The sequence below is a fragment of the Mercenaria mercenaria genome, chromosome 8 (assembly GCF_021730395.1).
Source record: "Mercenaria mercenaria strain notata chromosome 8, MADL_Memer_1, whole genome shotgun sequence".
Lineage (NCBI taxonomy): Eukaryota > Metazoa > Mollusca > Bivalvia > Venerida > Veneridae > Mercenaria > Mercenaria mercenaria.
The window spans coordinates 53,898,676-53,908,463 of NC_069368.1; positions in this window are offsets into that span (position 1 = coordinate 53,898,676).

The following is a 9,788-nucleotide window of genomic DNA, read 5'->3' on the forward strand; positions in this document are numbered from 1 at the left end:
AGTTAATATTACTCTGAGTGAATTAAAGGGTTTTTGTGCCAAAATGTTTTCAAAATTATATATTTCCAGTTTGAAAAAATGCCTGCTACACTCCACACTCCATAATTGTAAGAATGTAGGAAAAGGCCTGGTTTCACAGAAAACCAGTTTTCCCCCTTTTTTATTGAATAGGGATAAAAAGATTTTACAATTACTCAGAAAATAAAACTACTTAAGCCATACTTTGCTGTTTGTCCTTTCCTGACATGTGCTTTTTTCTTGTTATCATGGGTTTAGCACAGCAACATAAAAGTAAATTTTACCCAAAAATGCTATTTATTCATACAGAAAAATCTCAAACAGATAGTATTAGTTAATTTTGATAAAAACATTTTTTTCCAGAGTAAATAGCATTAAAAAATTCCTGATTTGAAATAACACTGGGCACTCCAAATTTCACAAAAAGGAAATCAACTTATATGTGAGGTCTAAGCCTTTGTTTTATGAGAAAAAATTTATTTGGGGCTTCCAATTACAAAACATTGTGGGGTTTTTTGTCATTAATCAGGTTAATTGTGTATTTTTGTACAAATTTGTTTTGGTATACACCCTTTTAGAAATAATACGATAACCATAAAAAATAAACAGGTTTTCTCTAAATTTCCCACACAATAATTTGTTGGTACAAGGACAATATGAAAGACTAATATAAAAGTACATGATAAATTCAAAGATCATATGTGCATATATAAACACCAAAATGTACATTATTGTCTCAATAAAATTTTTATAACAATTAAGGGATCTAAAACCATGGAATGTGACTGTCCTCATTTCATTATGTACCTTAATAAAATTATTGTTGCTTTTCTTTATCTTAAAATGTACAAGTACCAAATATTTGTTTATAGATAGTTTAAAAGTACCTATATAGAGTATTATAGGTAACAAACTGAAATGAAAAAACTGTAAATAACAAAAACATTTTTTTTTGCTTTGACATATTGACTTACATTCTGTCTAGAGACAGTTTTATTAAATCAAGTCATAATTATTAAATGAATAAAAAAAATATAAAAAAAATACTCTTTGAAGTGATAGTCAAGACTGCAAAATTTGTTCAGTAGTTTATAGCTGTGCTGTAAGTGCACATCTCACTGCGATGTTTATTGGGGGAAGCATTTGGTGATCTGAAAGGGCCAAAATACAACAAGCATTGATTTTTACAGCCTAAACTTAATACATCAAAACATTTTTGACAACAGTTCGCTGGCTTCACTGAATCACTCACAGGAAAATTTATTTTTCATTACTCTTTATTATTGCTGACTGTCAAAGTAAAAAGCCCTCACCTTTGTCAAGTTGCTTATATAGAAAAATTTACTTGTGACATTTATAAAAAACAACTCATGCCCAAACTGCCTCAAATAAGTCAGTTTGCACCATTTCAAAGGGATGCTTACCAATGTTCCAAGGGGTCATATGTTGGAATCCTCAAGAAACTTTGTAACTTCATAACCCAAAATACTGATGTGGCCCTTATAGCAGTATCACATTAATGATAAAACTGCATTCCATTTTAAAATTGTCTGGGTTCAGCCTCATGTTTTACATGCAAAATTCAGGGGGAAGATGCATGCACACATAATAAGCTATGGGTGTTTTGATCATGACTAGTGATTCTAGTTGTGAGTGTTTAATAGTACATGAACATTTAATTGGCATTTTATGCAAAATTTTATTTTCAAGTGAAATGGTCATTCAGTATTGAAGACAAGTTATAACTGCAAGTCTCTGGGTTTTGTTTTGAAGGAGACTTGGGGAGGGATTTATTGCGGTGTAAATGAAATAAATAAGGGTTTTGTCACATTTTGGCTTAATTTATGATGATTATAATGTTGGGAGACTGTTTTATGCATGAACAACCTGACAAGCTTGGACTTTGCACATTTATCAATGAACTTATTTTGAAAAGACACGACTTGTAAATATCTAATATAGGCAAAATTCAAGAATCAACATGTGTCACTGGCATGCCTATCTTTTGTGTGTGTGTGTGTGTGTGTGGTGGTGGTGGGGGGGGGGAGGCTAGAATGCACTTTACTGCTAGGATTTTAAAAGGCAGGACGTGCTTGTTACAATCATTTAAATAAATTGGAACAATTATTTATTCATTAAAGAAAAACGGGACTGTGGGGGCAGTAGGAAAAAATGGGGTTTTATTTATTAAATGTGCGTACCGGTAAAGTGCAGTGTCCCTTTTTGGGCAGCTTTTCTGGTAGTTTCAGCTTTTCTTCATTTGTTGAACAAAGACATTATTACTTGAGGCATTTAAATTGTGTTTTTCTCTGATAATCATGCATAAATACAACGAAATGAAGTACTTTCGTCATAGAAATTCAAAAATTTTCCGAATGAATCGAGGGGAAAAAGTTTTCTGTTTTTGTTGTCGATATGTCATTCTTTATTTTCCTTTGGAAACAAGGACACGATTTCATTGGTTGGTAAAATCTAGGACACTATTCATTGGCCGAGCTATTCAGGTGCTCGACTGGTATATATTTTGATTACGGGAAACAGCTTTGTTCAAATATTATTATACGACGCAGTCTGTTAGCCACAATTTTGGCTATTTTGCTTAGTGGTTACCTGATCCAATAATTGGAAGCCATTTTGAATGGGAACCAATATTGGACAGGGAACCAGATTATTAAATTTTGTTGCTGTTCAAATGCAACCTCCCCGCAGGAATATTGTAAAACAGGATTATTGTGAAGTACCGATAAGACGAAGTAACATTGTTTTGGAGTTTGGTTCAACTGGCCTTAAAGGGCAATGAAACTTTAAAATCCTTTGCCTCAGAGATGTGCGCCTAATAAATTTTCATGAGAATGAGATATGAAAAAGTGCATAAGAAAAACTACTAGAAAAGACAGAAGGCAGTGTAGTTAACAGGTGCCTGTTGTTTGGCTATGCACTTGCACTGCATATCACATCAGATCAAGTAAATTAACTCAACCTAACCACCGTATACAAAATTGGTGGTTGCTGACCTTTAACAAATAGTGGCCTCTTACCTTAAATAGATTTTTAGTCGCTGACCTTAATCAATTTGTGGTATCAACTAAGAATAAAATTGCTGGTTGTTGCCCTTCAGAAAAATTGGTGGCGTCTGACCTTAAACAAATTGGTCGACACCGACCTTAGTGACTTGATGTTTTCTGACCTTCAACAAATTGGTAGTCGCTGACCTTAGTAAATTCGTGGTATTTGACCTAAGAACGAAATTGGTGGAGGCTGACCTTCGAGAAAATTTGTGGTTGGTGACCTAAGAAAAATTTGTTGTGTCTTACCAAAGAAAAAAATGGTGATTGCTGACCTAAGAAAAAATTGATGATCTCTGAACTTAGTAAATTTGTGGTCTCTGACCTTAGGACAAAAAATGGTGTTAGAGCTCTGACCTTACAGAAAATTTGTGGTCGTTGACCTAAGAAAAAATGGTTGTTTCTTACCAAAGAAAAAATTGGTGATCGCTGACCTAGGAAACAGCCGATGAGCTCTGAGATTAGAAAACTTGATAGTCTTTGGTCTCATAAAAGTAGATAGTTTCTGACCAAAGAAATAAATTGGTAAGAAAGATTAGTTGTCAAAAATGGCGGTCCTTGACCTAGGAAACATAGAATGGGTTTAAGGACGTATGCTAGAATTTGGTGCGAAAATTTTCCCAATAACAGAATTTCTTTAAACTTTGGATATTGAAGGACAATCATCTAAGAAACAAAAAAATGCAATAAAAGTCATAGGTCACCGGTATCGAAAAAGAGTTATCTGCCCTTGAAAATGGCTTTCCCCCTAAAAATGACGTTTTCAAGGGCAGATAACTCTTTCGAATCCGGTGACCTATGATTTTTATTGCATTTTTTTGTTTCTTAGATGATTGTCCTTCAATATCCAAAGATTAAAGAAATTCTGTTATTGGGAAAATTTTCGCCCATCTCATATATAGGGAATTTTAGCGTACGCCTTTAACACTGTTTTTCAACAGTTATGTAACTGTACAAAGGAGGTGTGTGCGCGTGTGTGTTGGGGGTGGGGGAGGACCATGGTGATTGGGTGACCGAGTGGAGGTACACAACTTCATATGTTGGTGATAAATGTTCATGTGAAAAAAATGAAAGAATGAAAGAAATGTAAGGCAATTCTACCAGTTGGTTAGTTTGTAATGTACAAATATATGGAATTTTAAACAATTAAAGGGCAATAACTCTGAAGTTACTAAAGGGATCCTGACGAAAATGAGCGTGCAATACCAGATTTTAATGATTCAAATTAAGTTTCATAGTTCTAGGTCAAATATGCCACAGTTTATGGAGCAGAAGTTGCCATATTTATAGTACCATAAGTAGTTAACACTAGAAAATTCTAAGGGCCATAACTCTGGTGTAACTAAGGCAATCTGACTGAAACTTGACAGGCCGCATTTCCCTATAGGGGTGAACATGGATATGAAGTTTTTATTTAAATATTCCAAACCATTTTCTAGATATGGCTCTGGACAGATGGATGGACAACGCAAAAACTATATCCCTCCACCTTCGGCAGTGGGTGAAAATGGTGGTACCTGACCATGGTGAATTTGTGGTCTCTGATCTTATCTAAGTTTTGACCTCTTGCCTAGAAACAATTTATGGTCTCTCACCTGAGAGAAACCTGATGATCGTTGACCAAAGAAAAATTGGTTGTCTCTGACCTTTTACAAATTTGTAGTCACTGCCCTTGGCGAATCGGTGGTCTGACGCCAAAATAAATCTGGTTGCTAACCTAGGAAATCAACTGGTCATCTCTTACCTTAGATAAAATTTGTGTTAGTTGACCAAAGAAAAATCTGATGGTCTATAATTTGCTGCCCTCTACACTTATACAAATTGATAGCCGTTGACCTTGATGAATTGTTGGTCTCTGACCTCAGAACAAAATATTTGGTAGCTGATCGTAAAAGATCCATGACCTCTTACCTTTACCAATGTGGTAGTCGCTGAACTTTGCGACGTGATGGTCTCTGACCTTCGATAAATTGGTAGTCACTGACCTCAGTAAATTCTTGGTCTCAAACCTAAGAAGAATTTTGGTAGTAGCTGACTTAGGAAACAAGCCATGATCTCTGAGCTTAGAAAACTTGATAGTCTTTGACCTTATAAAAAAAGGTAGTTGCTGACCAAAGAAAACATTGATGATCGCAGACCTAGGAAACAGTCCATGATCTCTGAGCTTAAAAAACATGATAGTCTTTGACCTTATGAAAATAGGTAGTTGCTGAACAAAGAAATGAATACGGTAGAACCGCCGACCTTCTGTAAGCCAGCTGGATGGCGTCCTCACACGAAGAACTCAATGCCCGAGTGCTGCTAAAACCCAAACTGACGAAGGGACAAGTGATTTGAAGTCAGCGACCTTAACCACTCAGCCCCTCTCTCCCTACAGAGCTTAGCATGTGGAACCATCCAGCTGGCTGAAGGAAGCTCAGTGGTACTACCCAGGAACCTGCCCATGATGAAATAATGACTGAGGGGCACATGGTTTTTCTTCCATCATCATGGCTGGAAAGTAGTCATATGCCTTATAATTAGTGCGACATGAAACCAAACCAAACAAAAAAAAAAAAGGATCTCGCCAAAGAAATTATTATAGCCTTTGACATTAGGTGGCAGGGGAGTACGATTTGCGAATTCCACATTGACGTGTGGGTACCAGTGTTGAAATATCCATAGAAATCTCGTTTTTGCTTATTTTTCTTTGAAACTACTATGGACTATTGCAGATACTATAGACTACATAAAGACGACTCTCCGGTCCTATGCACCTGTCGCTTTCCATGCCAGATGTAGTGAAAATTGGCCAAATCACCCAAATTTTATAGACCAAAATTAGCCTAACCGGGCCTCACTTTGAACACTGCCATTCATCCATTTTGTATTTTTAAATCCAATTTCGTAGCATATATGTATAGTGCGAACATAGATGCATACCCAGGTGGTGTGGAATGTGTCTCCCAACCACCACTTTATTTCCCTAATTTTCACTTGAAAAAAAGTGGATGGATAACAGCCGAGCGTCTGGTCGACTTTTTGTTCTGATGTTTATGTTTTAGCCTCAACCGGAAGTACGGAGCTAGGAATTTTAAAACACCCGCCATGTAGAATCATTAACCGTTCCTCATTCCCCAGATATATTAAAGAATTAATAATGATAAATAACCAGTAAGATAGATATGCCTTTATATCTACCCTGTCCTGTTTATACAGAAAATCGACCGGGGCCAAATTACGAAACCGCTCCCCTGCCACCTTAAACAAACTGGCAGTCACTTACCTTTTTTTGGTGGTCTCTGACCTAAGAATAAAATTAGTGGCCGCTGACATTAGAAAAGTAGGTGGTCTTTGACGTTTGAAAATTGGTTGCCCCTGATCTTGGTGAACCCTTTATCTGTGACCTAAAAACAAGATTGATGGTCGCTGACCTATGAAACAATCGGTTATTACTGACATAAGAACAAAAATTGACGGTCGCTGTTTTAAGAATAAATATGTGGCCTCCGACCCTAAAGCAAATTAGTAGTGGCTGACCTTAATAAATTTGTGGTTAAGAACAAAACTGGTGGTAGCTGATCTATGAAACAATCCATGATCTCTGAGCTTAGAAAACTTGATAGTCTTTGACCTTACTAATATATAGGTAGTTTTTGCTGACCAAGAAATGAATTGGTAGTCTCTGACCTAAAAAAGATTAATTGTCAGTAATCTAAGAAAAAAATGGTGGTTTGCGACCTAAGAAAAAAATTTTAGTCTCTGACGTAGGAAACATAGAATGTCTCTGGGGCCTCCCTTTGTTTTTGGTTTAACACCGTTTTTCAACAGTATTTAAGTTTTGTAATGGTGGGCAGTTAACCTAACCAGTGTTGCTGGATTTTGTACAAGTACAAACCTGTTCTCCGCAAGTAATTGCCAGCTTCCCCACTTGAATCAGAGGTGAAGGAAAAATGATTTCAGACAAAATGTCTTGTATCGAACGTATGCTTCACAAGGGATCAAACTCCGAACTTTGCAATCCATAGATCTGCACTCTCCCTATTGATTTTTGTTAGGTTTAATGTTACATCGACACAGCTACAGGTCATATGGCGACTTTCAAGGTTTCATGGTGTAGGAAGACGCCAAATGCCCCTCCATGCATTATTTCATCACAAGCAGGCGCACGGGTAGAACTACCTACCTTCCGTAAGCCATCTGGATGGCTTCCTCACATAAGGAAGTCAATGCTCTGAGTGTTGCTCAAACTCACATTGATGAGGGTGAAGTGATTTGAAGTCAGCCACCTTAACCAATTGGCCACGGATGCCCCTTTCTCTCTACTGAGTTAAGTGTGTGGGCTCTAGGTCCTCTGTGGACGAGAGGTTAAGGTCTCAGACTTCTGATCACTTGCCCTCTCACTAATGTTGGTTCAAGCCACACTCGGAGTGTTCAATTCTTCATGACTTTTTGAAGAAGCCATCCAGTTGGATTAAGGAAGCTCAGTGGTACTACCCAGGAACTGCCCGTGATGAAATAATGCACTGCGGGGCACATGGGTTTTCTTCCATCATCATGGCTTGAAAGTAGCCATATTCCTTGTTACTGTGTCAGTGCAACATGAAACCAAACAAAACAAATAAAAAGAAGGATATGGCCTAAAAAAAATTGAAGCCACTGACCTTAAACAAACTGGCAGTCGCTTACATTTAAAAATTGTTGGTCTCTGACCTAAGAACAAAATCAGTGACTGCTGACATTAGAAAAATTGGTGGTCTTTGACTTTTGGTTTAGAAATAATCGGTGATTACTGACCAAAATTTGGTGGTCGCTGTCTTATGAATAAATTTGTGGCCTTTGACCTTAAAGACAATCAGTAGTCACAGACCTGAGAAAATTGATTATCTCTGATCTTATACAAACTGGTAGTAGCTGACCTGACTAAATTGGTCCTTCTGACCTAGGAAAAATTAATGATCGCTGACCTAGGAAAATTGGTGGTTGCTGATCTTTGAAAGTATGGTGCTTGCTGACCTTAGTACTTGCCTAAGAAACAATTGGTGACCTTTGACCTTGGAGAAAATTTGTGGCTGTTGACCAAAGGAAAATTGGTTGTCTCTAACCTTTTACAAAATTGGTACTAGTCAATTAATTTGCATTTGTTTTGGAACTTGACATAGAGATCATTAACAAAAACATTCTTATCGAGTTTCATAAAGCATGGGTCACAACTGTGGCCTCTTAGAGTGTTAATAAGCTTTTCCTCTGATTTTACTGGATGACCTAGTTTTTGACCCCACATGACCTAGATTCGAACTTATCCTAGAGGTCATAAAGACAAACATTCTGACCAATTCTCATCAGTTTCAAACTTAAACTGTGGACTCTAGTGTTAACAAGATTTTTCTTTGATCTGGCCTACTGACCTAGTTTAAAACATGACCTATAGATTATCTATACAAACATTCTGATCAAGTTTCATAAAGCTTGGGTCACAACTGAGGACTCTAGTGTTAACAGGCTTTTCCTTCTATTTGACCTGATGAACTAGCTTTTGACCCTACATGACCTAGATTCGAACTTGACCCAGAGGTCATGAAGACAAAACATTCTGACAAATTTTCTTCAGTTTCAAACAAACTGTGGACTCTAGTGTTTACAAGATTTTCCTTTGATCTGGCCTACTAACCTAGTTTTTGATCCCACAGGACTAAGTTTCAAACCTGGCACAGAGATCATAAAAACAAACATTCTGACCAATTCTCATTAGTTTCAAACTTAATTAAACTGTGGACTCTAGTGTTCACAAGCGTTTCCTTTGATTTGACCTGATTTGTGCCCATCAATTTCACTATCCAGCATCGAAATAGTCAAGCGCGCCGTCTCCTGCGACAGCTCTTGTTTCCTGTAGCACAGTGTGGAAAACTTTGAAAATCTCTGCTGAATCTGCAGGCCAGTTTTCAAATTAATTTGGCTGAAATGGTTTTGTTATACCCGTCTTATGATACTGCTAGCAATATGCAATGTAGGGTCATCATGGTCCTCTTTCTCTATGTAGAAATCCATCTATTTGATAAAGGATGAAACAAATAATTATACCAACGTATAATGTACCTGAAAGTAGACTTGAATCCTGTGAATATTAACCTAGAGCTGAACAAACCTTGAGGTCTGGTGACTTATACTGACAAATAATCTATAAAAGAACATGACTCTTATTAAAGTTAATCTGTAAAGTTAGTTTTACTTGCATAATTTAGAATATATATGCATATATATCGAGATAACATAATTATCCTACTAAGTTGCAACATTTTGAATCAAGTGGTTCTCAAGGTATAAAATGGAATAGTTTTCCATCTTCAGGCCCCTGTGACCTTGACCTTTGCTCCAGTGACCACAAAAGCAATAGGGGTCATCAATTCTGTAAGTAGTATCACCCTATGAAGTTTGAAGGTTCTGGGTCAAATGATACTCAAGTGATTGTTCCGAAACAGTTTTCCATGTTTTAGCGTCTGTGACCTTGACCTTTGATCAAGTGATCCAAAAATCACCAGGGGTCATCTTCTCTTCATCTCCAATCATCTTATAAAGTTTCAACATTCTGGGTCTAATGTTTCTCAAGTTAGATTGGAAAATATTTTCCATGTTCAGGCCCCTGTGACCTTGACCTTTGATGGAGTGATCCCAAAAACAATAGGGGTTGTCTACTCCACACGCCCTACTACCCTATGGTTCTCCAGT